Genomic DNA, 16,623 nt, shown 5'->3' on the forward strand with positions numbered 1-16,623 from the left:
GAAACTGTTCATTATTTCAAAAGTAATCACCATAACTGTTAACACTTTCATCCCACTGAGAGACAAGACGGTCATTGCCTTCATGGAAAAATGTTTGCGTTGGCCTAGGGTACCACGATTGTACCCAGGTGTGCACCACTTACGAGAGGACCTTCTGGAGATGCATCAAGTTATGAGCTCCATCTTCGCCTGCTTATAGTGTGGGTAGACACCTATCACACCCTAAAATTGTAGGTGCCAATGCGGCCTCGTTTTTGAAATATTACCTTGTATAGTTTGGGCAGCTCTTTATATACAGAAAAGTTTCACTATCGTGACAAGTGAGCGAGTAGCCGAGTCGCAAGCGGACGAGACTCCCGTCCAGGCGACCCTGGTTCGAGACCCGTCTATGCTGCTTTTGTTTTCGCGACCCTAGATCCATCGCAAAAAGAAATATTCCCGGAATGTACTTGTCAAAATAAAGGAAATATCGATTAACTTTCCATTAAACGAAACGTATTTTTAATCCCTCATTCATTGGTTTTTTTAATATTCCCTACCTCAACGGAACAAAATTAAAAATACAACGAAAACAAATTGAAGAATAATAAAATTTTTCAAGAAATTATATTACTGTTAATTTCCTGTTAAAATAAAAAAACGCAAAATATTGAAACAAAATGTGACATTCAATCTGTAATTTTTATTTATAGAGGCTTGTAATTCTTTTTAATCAGTTCATTTCGGAATGTTCATGATTAATTATAAATTAAAACAGGCTTTAAAAAAAAAAAGGAAACAAAAATTCAATCGACGGGTCTCGAACCAGGGTCGCCTGCACGGGAGTCTAGCTCGTTTGCCACTTTTTTTTGTAATCTTATTTTGTTCGTCTCCGTTCGTTGCATCTGCTCGAGGCGGATGTCACAAGACACCCGTTTCAGTTCGTCGTTGATCCATTAACTCAGTTTTTTTTATTACAGAGGGCAGCTACCCCTCTGACCGGACACGCTGAGCTACCGTGCCGGCTTCTATTTGTTCGTATTCGTTCGTTTTATCTGCTCGGGGCGGACGTCGCAAGACACCCGTTTTAGTTAGTCGTTGATCAATTAGCTCAGTTTCTTTTATTGCAGAGGGCAGCTAACCCTCTGATCACTCGGCTACTGGCTCACTTGCCACAATAGTGAAACTTTTCTGCATATAAAGAGCTGCCCAATCTATAACAGGCAATATTTCAAAAACATGGTCGCGTTGGCACCTACAATTGTAGGGGGAGATAGGTACCTACCCATACTATAAGCAGGCGAAGTGGGAGCTCATAGCTAGATGCAACTCCCAGAAGGCCCCCTCGTTAATCCGAAGCGAATCGTCGATCACAAATGTCTTTCTTCAGTGCTCCATAAATATGGAAATCGCATGTTTGGAGACCGAGACTGTGTGGAGGATGTGTAATAACTTCCCGGCAGAACTTATGCAGCGTACTCGCAACAACCTCGACGCCCATGTAGGACGAAGAGGCGTACACTTGGGTACATAGGTAACCGCAAACATTTTCCATGATGGCACTGACCATCTTGTCTCAAAGTGGGACAAACGTAATAATAGTCTGAAATAATACACATGGTGAAAGAAAACTAGTACTATCCCGGAGCACTATGTGGGAATGAAGCAAGCAAGCTGTTGCTGCTTGATATTATTATTTAAGGGTCGCTAGATGCCTATGGTTCAATGATAAAAACAGATAATAAGGTAACCTCTCCTAAAGCCACCAGGCAGATCTGTAATTTAATCGTCGTAAGAAAAACAGTGTTCCAAATGCATAGAGAGTGTTTCAGGAGGAATGGTAAATATTTTAGGAGGTGCTGGTATAGACGAACTACAATAGAAAATGCCATGCAACATGTGTCCAATTTTTATTCAGTCCTGAGATACGGCCGAGTTCAAAGCATTTTCGTTTCGTATTTTGGGATACCGATGGCTATCGGTTGCTATGGGCGTATTTATCGAATGTCGGCAGTAGAGTGTTGATGTTCACGTTGCAAAATTGTGCTTTAGTTTACGCTGTGGATTTCGTTGTAATTTGTTGGCCAAGTGTACTGTACTGTAGCGTGTAAACATGCCACACGTATTTACACACGCTGAGTATGGTTCAAATGGTCTACGCAATATGGGACTTAACAACTGAGGCCGTCAGTCCCCTAGATTTAGAATTATTTAAACTTAACTAACCTAAGGACATCATAAACATCCATGTCCGAGGCAGGATTCGATCCTGCAACCGTAGCAGCAGCGCGGTTGCAGACTGAGGCGCCTACAACCGCTCGGTCACAACGGACGGCCATGCTGAGTATGCCGATATTGCATTTGTATACGGGTTTTGTAATGCAAACGCTGCTGTTGCTTGCAGAGAATACGGCATACAATTTGTTAACCACAGATTACCACATTTAAGTGTGTTTAAGCGTGTGTTCAGTATACTGTGTAACACTGGTACAGTGCCCAGCAGTCACACTGCACCTGAACGTGTAAATGAACAGACTGTGGATGAAGTAAAATAATTTATTCAGTCGATAGAACGTAGTCCTTGAAGAAGCACACGTAGAATTTCTGTACGTGTCGATGTTCCACATACAAGAATGTTGCGGGCATTACGTATGCACGGGTTCCATCCCGACCATTTACAGCTCATTCAACACATTCGTACAGCTCATTCAACACATTCGAACAGAAGACGAAGATGTTGACGCCGCGCGGAGTGACCTCGCGGTTTAAAGCGCCATGTCAAGGATTGCGCGGCCTCTCCCGCGGGAGGTTCGCGTTCTCCAATAATGGTTCAAATGGCTCTGAGCACTATGGGAATCTGAGGTCATCAGTCCCCTAGAACTTAGAATTACTTAAACCTAATTAACCTAAGGACATCACACACATCCATGTCGAAGGCAGGATTCGAACCTGCGACCGTAGCGGTCTGGCGGTTCCAGACTGTAGTACCTAGAACCGTTCGGCCACAGCGACCGGCTCACGTCCTCCCTCGGGCGTGGGTGTGTGTGTTGTTGTTAGCATAAGTAGTGTGTAAATCGAGCTGACTTCAACAGTTTGGTCCCTTAGTAATTCACACATTTGAAAGTTTTTGGAGATTTTGTTACTGGATACTTGAAAATAGTCAGGTAATTCCATTTTTATTCTTCACTGATGAATCCACTTTCACTCGTGACCGCATCAATAACACTTGCAATTCACATCAGTGGTCTGAAGAAAACCCACATGCCATTGTGGAGGCACATTTTCAAGAACGGTTTTCTGTAAATGGTTCGTGGAGTTTGATAGACAATCAGTTGATTGGGCCTGTTCCGCTATCGCATCATCTTAGAGGACCCCGTTGTCTACAATTTCTTGAAAATGAGCTTCCAGCTTTATTAGAAGTGATTCATTTGGATACAAGAATGCGTATGTTCATGTAGGATGACGGGGTTTCTGTACATTGTAGTTGAAAGGTGACACATCATCTAAAAATAACTTTCCCCAGAAGATGGACCAGTAGATATGGGCACGTTTCTTAGCCACCAAGGTCCCCGTATCTTACCCCTTTGCATTTTTACCTATGGAGATGGTTGAAAGGCGAAGTCTACAAAGAAAACGTAACCACAAGAGCCGATTTGAACGTTCGGATTATGAATAGTGCAGCCTTCATAAAAGAACGCAAAGACGACCTCACAAGAGCTACAGGTGGTATTATGAAAAGAAGTGGGATTTTTTAAAATCAACTATGAACTTCCTCATTTGCCTGTGCTTTAATTTTGTATGTGTTACATACTAACAGCTGTATCTCTGTACTCAAAAAAGTTGTGTACATGTTATACGGCATTTTGATTGCAATTCATCTATACTGCAACCTCCTAAAATATGTACTATTCCTCCTGAACCACTTTGTATATTGCTCATAGCCTTGCTTACTCGGTATTGGAATGACATGGGATCTATTAGTTACTGAAATGATGTTCATAGAAATTCAATTCAGAACACATTTATTTTACAAGTATTTGCACACGAGGGACAAACTAAACACTGTGAAGGTTTTCGTTAAAAAATAATTATAATGAAGTTTCAAACAATCTCAATCACAGTTATGCATATTAGCGGTGGATCCGTAAGATATTGGGAAACACTGTGTAACAGAGACGCCACTTCCGAAGATCGCAAAAGAAAATACTTTATGAGATTTCGCAGGAACCGTTGTGTTATTCATGGCGCTTGGGAGAGGTTAGGCAGGAACCAGAATTAGTAGATGCACCGGCCACGTTAACGAGCAAGTCAATGGTCAGTTAAAATTCACTGTAACTACGTTAAGTTACGAATTGCGAAAGAATTTAAAAGAAAACACTTGCGTTTGGCTGTCAAACAACTCTAATTTGTTTTCAAGAGCCTAAACTTCACACGATGCTAAACTCAAGTTCTAGTACAGCATCGGGAACACTCACCATTTCAGCTGCGTTCTCAGATCTCGAACGAACATCAACAGCTCCCCATCGATCTCTGATAACGGGAAGCCTGAACAGCCTCTGCCGCCCTCTTCAGCTTTCCGGAAGCGAAAGCAGAGAGCTTTTCTGACTTCTCATTTCCCTAATTCGTGCTTCTTAAAAACCTCATGTCCTCCTAAACTTGTGCCAGGGTACCAGGGCTCCTCAAAAGAGTCCCCTCCTTTCGACTTACGCGCGTCAGGACGATATACGTCTCATACTAGTGCCCAATGAATAGTCGTGTTGCTCCCTATCCCCCTACCCCATCCCACATATTCCTCGACGGCATCTCAAGTCTTCACACGATTTTAGGTGAACACACCCTAGGCGTCTGTACGTCTCCTGGCGGCAATCAGTGAACTGTCAACTCTCCTCTAGCGCCACTGTGTCGCGAGTGGGCGTAAAACGGACATTACTTTCCTACCCATTTTCCCGGCCTCGATTCAGCCTGCCACGGATGGGCGTGTCCCCACCACTAATGAGAGTAGTGTCCACTGCGATGCGTGCCTCCTTTAACGGGGAACGACAGGGCGACGGACGAAAATATTGCTCAAAAAATGGTTCAAATGGCTCTGAGCACTATGGGACTTAACTTCTGACGTCAGCAGTCCCCTAGAACTTAGAACTACCTACACCTAACTGACCTAAGGACATCACACACATCCATGCCCGAGGCAGGATTCGAACATGCGACCGTAGCGGTCGCGCGGTTCCAGACTGCAGCGCCTAGAACCGCTCGGCCACACCGGCCAGCTATTGCTCAAGTTCAGGATTTGTTTTTCTTCGTACTGGAATGTAGCAGACACATGCGGTTTGCAGCAATGAATAAAGTACACATTAAAGTTTTTATTGGTATTGTTTTTTCTGAAAAATAGTAATATCTTCACTGTGTAACTGGGATTTTCCCGAGGCGGCTCTGAATGGAGGTAGATCGGCGGTTATCGCTGTAGCTCCGATTCTGTTTATCTGAATCATGAAACTGGCTTATTACCCTGATCCTTACAGATGCAATTTTAGTTCGTCGTAGGGATTTGCCAACAAAATTTTTTGTGGCGAAATTATAGGTATTTGAAAGACAATAGCCATTTTCTGGACCCATCTTTTCTGGCCCAAAAAATACTAAATATCATTACAAAAATCAGCTTTGATGAACTGAAGAGAATTCAATTTATTTCAAAGGAGACAAAAAGCCATTAAAATCGGATGAAAACTGTAGCGTGGGCGACGACAACCACGCCTAAAACTATCGTTGTAAGAAAAACGCGTTTAAAGTTTCACTAGTATTTATCATATAAAAAGGGGACAATGCTTGAAATTTTAAGGGATAGCATCGATGCCTTGTCCATAATAACTATCGCCTCGGCTAGTGGACGGCCGCTTTCTGCTACTTTGACCTGATAAGCCCCAATTTGCGCCCTCAAAGCCCGTTTCGCCGCTGGGCGCACCGCCCCTGGCGTCTCTACCCGCACAGAATCGGCGCATTTACTCGCCGATTTTGATTTGAAGGGCATTTGCCACATGCATAATGCAGTATGGCCTAGAGTGAATAGACACACGGCCAAATTTGAAGCAATGTCGACAATATCGGGTCCGCTGGATGTTATTCTTGGAGCGTATTTCCAAATGAGGCTATGGAGACTTTCGTTCCCATTTGGAATAAAACCTCCCAAACAACGCTCCAGCAAATAAGGTTTACTCAGATCAGTGTAAACAGGGCGATGGCATCGATAATGACTTGTGGCAACCGGTTCCCTAACGTCGAGGCGCGCCGTGCACGCTCGGCTTCAAACGGCCACAGAATCGCTACTTTTTGGAGTTCGCGCATAATATTTTGGAGAATAAACATTCAATGTTTATACATTCGAATTCCGCAACAAAAAAGTTCGTGTTATTCAACTGTCACCCCGTCGTCACCCTTTCATTCCCCGTGACGAACTCCCACAGTCAGTGAGAAAGCGGCCGCGCCGAGCGGCCTCACTGTCGAATACTTTACTGGAGAATGAGATTTTCACTCTGCAGCGGAGTGTGCGCTGATATCAAACTTCCTGGCATATTAAAACTGTGTGTCGGACAGAGACTCGAACTCGGGACCTTTGCCTTTTGCGTTCAAGTGCTCTACACACTGAGCTACCCAAGCACGACTAGGACCCCGTCCTCACAGCTTTAATTCCGCAAATACCTCGTCTCCTACCTTGTAGAGCACTTGCCCGCGAAAGGCAAAGGTCCCGAGTTCGAGTCTCTGTCCGACACACAATTTTAATCTGCCAGGAAGTTTCACTTTACTGGAGACTCTGTTGTCCACAGAGGAGCAACGGTACCGCCTTGCTGAAGGGCCGCCTGACACAGGTGTGAAATTTCGGCTATTCGATGGAAAACGAAAATTATTATTTCAATTATGGCTGACTTCCTTGTCCTTTTGACCTGTTAATAAATCAGTTCGTCTATCTACAATTAGTAAAAGGATCTAATAATGATGAAAATCACAATTGTTTTAGCCCTATTCACGCAAACGAATATCAATGTAGTCTTAATCACAGCAATCGAGAGCCTCAGTCAAAGTGCATTTAGTGAGACACACGCCAGCATCTTTCCAAGTTTTATTATTATTATTATTATTATTAACTTACACCTTTATTACTTAAGGGCAATTTCGGATTTTCATATTCGTCATGTAAGGAAAGGAATGAGAAAGCGCGGACCCAGATTATAGTTTATTGATCCGTAAAACCTAAAGAAAACAACGACACACATTCCCTTCCGTGAGCTTGGCGATACCTGCAGGCAAGTAGCAAGCGGCAAAGGCCAATGATCAATTTAGAAAAAGCGGAGGAATATGAGAGGGACTATACAGATGTCTCTCAAGCGTACTTAACTTTTTTCCATTCGTCTCGTTTCCACTTGACTATCCCTTACATACAAGGATTATCAGCCAACTGCATAACCCACCCTCAGATAATCGAGAGAGTGCTGGCTCGGGCTCTGAGCACTATGGGACTTAACATCTATGGTCATCAGTCCCCTAGAACTTAGAACTACTTAAACCTAACTAACCTAAGGACAGCACACAACACCCAGCCATCACGAGGCAGAGAAAATCCCTGACCCCGCTGGGAATCGAACCCGGGAACCCGGGTGTGGGAAGCGAGAACTCTACCGCACGACCACGAGATGCGGGCAAGAGAGAGTGCTGTACATTCTTCTACATCTACATCTACATTTATACTAAGCAAGCCGCCCAATAGTGTGTGGCGAAGGGCACTTTACGTGCCACTGTCATTACCTCCCTTTGCTGTTCTTGTCGCATATGGTTCGCGGGAAGAACGACTGCCGGAATGCCTCCGTTCGCGCTCGAATCTCTCTAATTTTACATTCGTGATCTCCTCGGGATGTATAAGTAGGGGGAAGCAATATATTCGACACCTCATCCAGAAACGCACCCTCTCGAAACCTGGACAGCAAGCTACACCGTGATGCAGAGCGCCTAGCTTGCAGAGTTTGCCACTTGAGTTTGCTAAACATCTCCGTAACGCTATCACGCTTACCAAATTATGACGAAACGCGCCGCTCTTCTCTGGATCTTCTCTATCTCTTCTGTCAACCCGACCTGGTACGGATCCCGCACTGATGAGCAATACTCAAGTATAGGTCGAACGAGTGTCTTGTAAGCCACCTCCGTTGTTGATGGACTACATTTTCTAAGGACTCTCCCAATAAATCTCAACCTGGCACCCTCCTTACCAAGAACTAATTTTATATGATCATTCCACTTCAAATCGTTCCGTACGCATACTCCCAGATATTTTACAGAAGTAACTGCTACCAGTGTTTGTTCCGCTATCATATAATCATACAGTAAAGGATCTTTCTTTCTATGTATTCGCAATACATTACATTTGTCTATGTTAAAGGTCAGTTGCCAGTCCCTGCACCAAGTGCCTATCCGCTGCAGATCTTCCTGCATTTCGCTGCAATTTTCTAATGCCGCAACTTCTCTGTATACTACAGCATCATCCGCGAAAAGCCGCATGGAACTTCCGACACTATCTACTAGGTCATTTATATATATTGTGAAACGCAGTGGTCCCATAATACTCCCCTGTGGCACGCCAGAGGTTACTTTAACGTCTGTAGACGTCTCTCCATTGAGAACAACATGCTGTGTTCTGTTTGCTAAAATCTATTCAATCCAGCCACACAGCTGGATTGATATTCTGCAGGCTCTTACTTTGTTTATAAGGCGACAGTGCGGAACTGTATCGAACGCCTTCCGGAAGACAAGGAAAATGGAATCTACCTGGGAGCCTGTATCTAATATTTTATGGATCTCATGAGCAAATACAGCGAGTTGGGTCTCACACGATCGCTATTTCCCGAATCCATGTTGATTCCCACAGAGTATCCAGAATGAAATTTTCACTCTGCAGAGGAGTGTGCGCTGATATGAAACTTCCTGGCAGATTAAAACTGTGTGCCCGACCGAGACTCGAACTCAGGACCTTTGCCTTTCGGGGGCAAGTGCTCTACCATCTGAGCTACCGAAGCACGACTCACTCCCGGTACTCACAGCTTTACTTCTGCCAGTATCTCGTCTCCTACCTTCCAAACTTTACAGAAGATCTCCTGCGAACCATGCAGAAGTAACTCCCGAGTTCGAGTCTCGGTCGGGCAGACAGTTTTAATCTACCAGGAAGTTTCCTACAGAGTAGATTCTGGGTTTCCAGAAATGACATGATACGCGAGCAAAATACATGTTCTAAAATTTTACAACAGATCGATGTCAGAGATATAGGCATGATCCCATGTGTGAACGTTTTCGTTTTCGTGATGTCTGTGATGTGTATACAGTGACGCTAAGATGGTACGGCTTTCCAGTTTCTCCACAGCCACAGTTACAGTAAAGTCGTCATCCTATTTATTTCAGATACGTGGGGCAAGAAAATGAATCACGTCTCTAGGGCTTACAATGTACCACAACTGATGTCTTTCCCTCAAGCTGAGAAGGAGCTCGTAGAACGTGTGCAGCTGAGACGAGAATCTTTTTTTTTCCGGGTCAGTGGACGTGGTGTTTCCCGCAGCGGCGGGCGCAGCGCGATGCATCTGACAGTGTCCGCCATCAGCGGCGGCCCGCTGCAGCCGGCGCGGAAGACGGCGTAATGGGCCGACCCATTAGCGGCGGATTAGCCGCGCTAATTACGGCGCTGATCAACTGTCGTTAAACCAGTGGCAGGCGGCGGGCGGTGGGCGGCGGGCGGTGGGCGGTCGGCTTGTTTACACGGCCAGGCCGGGACGAGGCCGCCGGCCGCCGCTCGGGCCGCCGTGCGTGCGCTGACCGCGCGCTGACGCGACGCCGGGGCGCGTCACGTGACGCGGCGCTGCGCTGACGCCCGGGCAGGCGCCGCTGTTTGCTGCGTCGCTCTGGAAATTCGTCGGAGACTGCGCTTGCCGTTTGCTGGCTGACGTATGTGTATAACGTACATGTTTCATCGGGATTCAAATCACCTCGTATTTACAAGTGTACGACTATAAAGACGCGAGACACATGGAAAGACAGTTATATTCACCTAGTTTAAAAAACCCTCATGTCTTCTGTGCCCGGCGTGCCATATCCGAGACAAAGGTGTATGGCCCTTTTTATTCATGGAGCAGACTGTGTCATGTTCCAAATACCTGTACATAGTCCGTTCAGTAAGAGCGTGGGCGGCATTAAGGGGAGTTAGAACGGAAAAAGTTTTTTCACATTTTAGGACTTTTATCTTATTATAAACTTTACAATTTTCCGAATAAAACGATTTATATATCACTTACAAACTCACATGGGAAGTATTTTATTTTATTTTTTAAAGTACACTACTGGCCATTAAAATTGCTACACCAAGAAGAAATGCAGAAGATAAACGAATATTCGTTGGACAAATGTATTATACTAGAACTGGCATGTGATTACATTTTCAAGCAGTCTTGGTACATTGATCCTGAGAAATTAGTACCCAGAACAACCACCTCTGGCCGTAATAACGGCCTTGATACTCCTGGGCATTGAGTCAAACAGAGCTTGGATGGCGTGTACAGGTACAGCTGCCCATGCAGCTTCGACACGATACCACAGTTCATCAAGTGTAGTGACTGGCGTATTGTGACGAGCCAGTTGCCCGGCCACCATTGACCAGACGTTTTCAGTTGGTGAGAGATCTTGAGAATGTGCTGGCCAGGGCAGCAGTCGAACATTTTCTGTATCCAGAAAGGCCCGCACAGGACCTGCAACATGCGTTCGTGCATTATCCTGCTGAAATGTAGGGTTTCGCAGGGATCGAATGAATGGTAGAGCCACGGGTCGTAACACATCTGAAATGTAACGTCCACTGTTCAGAGTGCGAACAAGAGGTGACCGAGACGCGTAACCAATGGCATCCCATACCATCACGCCGGGTGATACGCCAGTATGGCAATGACGAATACACGCTTCCGATGTGCGTTCACCGCGATGTCGCCAAACACGGATGCGACTATCATGATGCTGTAAACAGAACTTGGATTCATCCGAAAAAATTACGTTTTGCCATTCGTGCACCCAGGTTGGTCCTTGAGTACACCATCGCAGGCGCTCCTGTCTGTGATGCAGCGTCAAGCGTAACCGCAGCCATGGTCTCCGAGCTAGTACTCCATGTTGCTGCAAACGTCGTCAAACTGTTCGTGCAGATGGTTGTTGTGTTGCAAACGTCCCCATCTGTTGACTCAGGGATCGAGACGTGGCTGCCACCGGCGCCAACCTTGTGTGAATGCTCTGAAAATCTAATCATTTGCATGTCACAGCACCTTCTTCCCGTCGGTTAAATTTCGCGTCTGTAACACGTCATCTTCGTGGTGTAGCAATTTTAATGGCCAGTAGTATATAATCTGCACTGGTTGAAAATGTTAAAATTTTGAAGAGCATTAGTTCAAGATCTAATAAAATCGGTAATTTTTTTGTGTAGAAGGCTGTGGATTGCTGTTTTATAAAGGTTAAATTTCCTGTTTGTATTGGTAGCACTGTCACAAACAGTATCGTATCGTTTCATAGAATAAACACGCGTTGTATGTCGAAGTGCTAACGTTTTTCCGAGGAAAATTGAGGAATAGATTGGTAAATCTCTCAAAAATTAAAGTATGGTGCCAAAACGAAGTGTTTGTAAGAAACGTCTGTTTCATGGTAATAGATTTTCGAATAAAGGGAAACATTGTGTTCAACATGCGGCGTGTGAAGTTACAGACAATAAAATACAGATAAACTCATCAGGATCTAGAGAAACACCCACTAGTGCTTCGAAGATTAAAATAAAACATTGTGATACACAGTTTTCTCAAAACGAAAGTGATGTAAATGGTAGGTTAGGTTATATTCTGATGGATTTGTACATCCTAAGAAGGGTGTTAGGTGAATATGTGTGTTATAAAATATGTGGAGCGCCATTTAGTTTACATGAAGACACTGAGATATCAAATGGACTAGCCAGGAAAATTATCATTAATTGTGCTAATTGTAAGTATACTCGCCGGCCGAAGTGACCGTGCGGTTAAAGGCGCTGCAGTCTGGAACCGCAAGACCGCTACGGTCGCAGGTTCGAATCCTGCCTCGGGCATGGACGTTTGTGATGTCCTTAGGTTAGTTAGGTTTATCTAGTTCTAAGTTCTAGGGGACTAATGACCTCAGCAGTTGAGTCCCATAGTGCTCAGAGCCATTTGTAAATATACTCATTCATTTTGATAAGTGAAAAGATAATTATTTTGAAGTAAATATTAGGTAGTTTTATGGATTGAGAGCTACTGGCAGTAAAAACAATGTGTGCTGTGATGAATATGCCACGCCCACCTTGTCAAATCGACAAGTGTGCAGAATTTATTGGAGCTGCTGTGGAATCTGTTGCGTGTGAGTCAATGAAGGGTGCTGCAAACGAAGCTGTTGAAATAACTGATGGTATGACTGACATACCAGTAGCTTTTGATGGCACTTGGTAGACGTGCGGCTACAGTTCTAAGAATTCGGTTGCTACGGTGACCAGTGTGGATGCAGGAAAGATAACAGATTTGAGATTTTAACCAAACATTGTTATAAGTGTAAATCAGGGAATGGAGAAGGGCATATCTGTGACAGAAATTGTGAAGGAACTAGTAGTGGTATGGAGGCCTCTGCAGCTATTGAAATTTTTACTCGAACTGTGAACGAAAGTGCAATGTGTTACACTAAGTTCTTAGGTGATGGAGACTCAAAAACATATAACAATGTAGTAGGCGCTCAGCCTTATGGTTAGAAGATTATCAAAAAACTGGAATATGTTGGTCATGTCCAAGGGATGGGTACAATGTTGAGGAAATTGAAACAAAGCTTGAGAGACAAAAACTTTCTGATCGTAAAACCATAAGAGGCAGACTAACAGACAAAATGATTGATTAACTACAACAGTATTATGGAATGGCTATTAGAAATAATAATGAAGATTTGTTGAAAATGAAGCAGGTACAATACTGGTCATTAAAATTGCTACACCAAGAAGAAATGCAGGTGATAAACGGGTATTCATTGGACAAATATATTATACTAGAACTGACATGTGATTACATTTTCACGCAATTTGGGTGTATAGATCCTGAGAAATCAGTACCCAGAGCAACCACCTCTGGCCGTAATAACGGCCTTGATATGCCTTGGAATTGAGTCAAATAGAGCGTGGATGGCTTGTACAGGTACAGCTGCCCACGCAGCTTCAACACGATAGCACAGTTCATAAAGAGTAGTGAGTGCCGTATTGTGACGAGCCAGTTGCTCGGCCACCATTGACCAGACGTTTTCAATTGGTGAGAGATGTGGATAATGTGCTGGCCAGGGCAGCAGTCGAACATTTTCTGTATCCAGAAAGGCCCGTACACGACCTGCAACATGCGGTCGTACATTATCCTGCTGAAATGTAGGGTTTCGCACGGATCGAATGAACGGTAGAGCCACGGGTCGTAACACATCTGAAATGTAACGTCCACTGTTCAAAGTGCCGTCAATGCGAACAAGAGGTGACCGAGACGTGTAACCAATGGCATCCCATACCATCACGCCGGGTGATACGCCAGTATGGCGATGACGAATACACGCTTCCAATGTGCGTTCACCGCGATGTCGCCAAACACGGATGCGACCATCTTGATGCTGTAAACAGAACCTGGATTCATCCGAAAAAATGACGTTTTGCCATTCGTGCACCCAGGTTCGTTGTTGAGGACACCATCGCAGGCGCTCCTGCCTGTGCTGCAGCGTCAGGGGTAACCGCAGCCATGGTCTCCGAGCTGATAGTCCATGCTGCTGCAAACGGTGTCAAACTGTTCGTGCAGATGGTTGTTGTGTTGCAAACGTCCCCATCTGTTGACTCAGGGATCGAGACGTGGCTGCACGATCAGTTACAGCCATGCGGATAAGATGCCTGTCATCTCGACTGCTAGTGATAAGAGGCCGTTGGGATCCAGCACGGCGTTCCGCATTACCATCATGAACCCACCGATTCCATGTTCTGCTAACAGTCATTGGTTCTCGACCAACTCGAGCAGCAATATCGCAATACGATAAACCGGAATCGCCATAGGCTACAATCCGACCTGTATCAAAGCCGGAAACGTGATGGTACGCATTTCTCCTCCTTACACGAGGCATTACAACAACGTTTCACCAGGCAACGCCGGTAAACTGCTGTTTGTGTATGAGAAATCGGTTGGAAACTTTCCTCACGTCAGCACGTTGTAGGTGTCGCCACCGGCGCCAACCTTGTGTGAATGCTCTGTAAAGCTAATCATTTGCATATCACAGCATGTTGTTCCTGTCGGTTAAATTTCGCGTCTGTAGCACGTCATCTTCTTGATGTTCCCAGTACTGAAGCAGTTCATACAGCCATAAACATTCCATCCCAGCAGCTGTCACGAATATCATAAAACCCATTCACAGAGACCTGGCAAATCCTGAATTACTGGAGAACTGTTTGCATGGTCAGACTCAAAATTCCAATGAGTCTTTTAATAATCTTATATGGACTCGCTTACCAAAAAATTGGGGGGGGGGGGGGGCAGTGATACTGTTATTGCTTTTAATGATGGCAAAATTGGTAGGGTCAAAGTGCCACAGCATATGGAAATTAATACTGGAGCAAACTGCATCAGAGAACTTGAACTGATGGAGAAAATTCGCATTGATAAAGCAGACTGTGCAGCACAGTTGGCCACTAAGGAGTTCAGAAAGAAGAAAAGAAGAAAAGGCTTGGAAAAAGATCAAGAGAATGATATACAGTGTGGTGCAGGGTGCTTCTGAGTGACTAAAAATAAAAAATTAAGCGTATATTAAGTGAGTTACACTCTTTTGAAACTTAAGAGGCGGTTCCTGAAAATTTACGTTTTCTGTTGCATTTCTCCCTAAATCTCAGAAACCACTTCGAGTAGAGTATTACAGTTTTCAGGGAGTAATAACATACATATCCTGCGTCTCCTGAACTAAAAGAAGAACATAATGTTATGTGTAATTAAAATTAGTTAGGATAACGTACAAAAAAGTACACAAAATTTTAACTGTGTAATTAAAAACAATTATTTCCGAAAGCAGTGGCTGAAATGCAAATATTGTATTTTGGTAGACTCAAAACATACAGTTTAATGTCCTGTAAAAGTTTCATGACAATGACTTCAGTGGTTCCTGAAATTCAGGGAAGCCAAGTCACTAAATTTAACATTGTCGGGATAGAGCGTTACAAGTCCCATTAAACATAAATGGTAAAACACATACCTTAGTTCTTTCGCAGCCCAATAGAGGGAACATTTGTCTTTCGCCTATTGTCCGTAAAGCATTAGTTTACTCTGAATTCTTGACTGAGATACGAAAGAAGAGACACGAGTGCAGCTTACGCTTGGCGTTTTGAGGCTGTTTCTCTCCGTAGCTAATCCAAAGATCCGAAAATGAGTCATGCAGTGGTGTCGAAATGTGTGGGGAAATCAAAGTCATTTGTACTTAAGTGGGTAACACTCTATAAAATCGTTAAAAACGAGGATGACTTTGAAGAACGTGGCTGAATCGGTAAAGTGAATCAAAAACTAGAAATAATGATTAGTAGCCATTTTTCTGGAACTTCATTCGTAACACTGTGTCCAGCGCTAGCAAAATTAACTTCGAAACAGCCGTCGACGCAAATTCGATCCATTTGGAGGTCTGTTCCACTTGAATACGCGGAAAACTGAAGCATACCTTTGAGATGACATGCAATTATCGACGCTGTTGATGGCTGGACCTATTATTAATTATAACTGCATGTTTAGTTGATTTATCATGCATATATATGTGTTAGTTTGTTGTCAAATACAGTTTTCTACTTTAACCCGACGGCAATGTTACTTAACAGACTGTACGCTGCAGTTGTGGGTGTTGCCTCAACTGACTGCTGACTCTTCAAATTTCATCTCTAAACACAACGGGCTCCCCATCACTGGAGCAAAATACTGTCCGCGCCTCTCACAACGGAAAACTTCGCATCGCTGGACAGGGCGCGTTAGTTCGGGCGATGTTCGTCTGATGCCATGGCCCACCAGGTCGCCGGATCTCAGCGAAGTGATTTCTTCCAGTGAGATTATGTTAGGGACAAAGTTTTTACACCCCAATGTCAACAATGCTGCAAGAACTGCGGAAGTCTCACTACTGCTGTGACGGACACTGACGGAAACATGCTGCTAGACCTAAGGACGGAATTCATTTACCGCGTAAATGTGTGCCGGGAATTCGTAGAACGTATCAGAAACTTGGTGAGTGTATTTATCTTTTCATGCGTCTCTCAACCGTCTTTGCACGTCGTACAACAGTGCTTTGAAACCCGACGAGTCATTTAGGCTAACCCTGCATCACTAAAATGCTATCTTCGAACGCAGAATCTCGAACTCCGTACCAATTGCAGCGTAGGGGCAACAAAAATTCGATTTTCTAAATTTCGCTTAATTACTGACACAATCTAAAAATTTAAAATGCCGTCGTGACCTGTAACCCAGTAGACAAGTACTGGCGTTACTGTGTGCTCATCTTGAGGCAGCGTAAATGACGGTGAGAAAATACATGGGCTTAATTCATCCAGTATTTGAGAATGGG

Source organism: Schistocerca piceifrons, chromosome 5 (genome assembly GCF_021461385.2).
Source record: "Schistocerca piceifrons isolate TAMUIC-IGC-003096 chromosome 5, iqSchPice1.1, whole genome shotgun sequence".
Taxonomy (NCBI): domain Eukaryota; kingdom Metazoa; phylum Arthropoda; class Insecta; order Orthoptera; family Acrididae; genus Schistocerca; species Schistocerca piceifrons.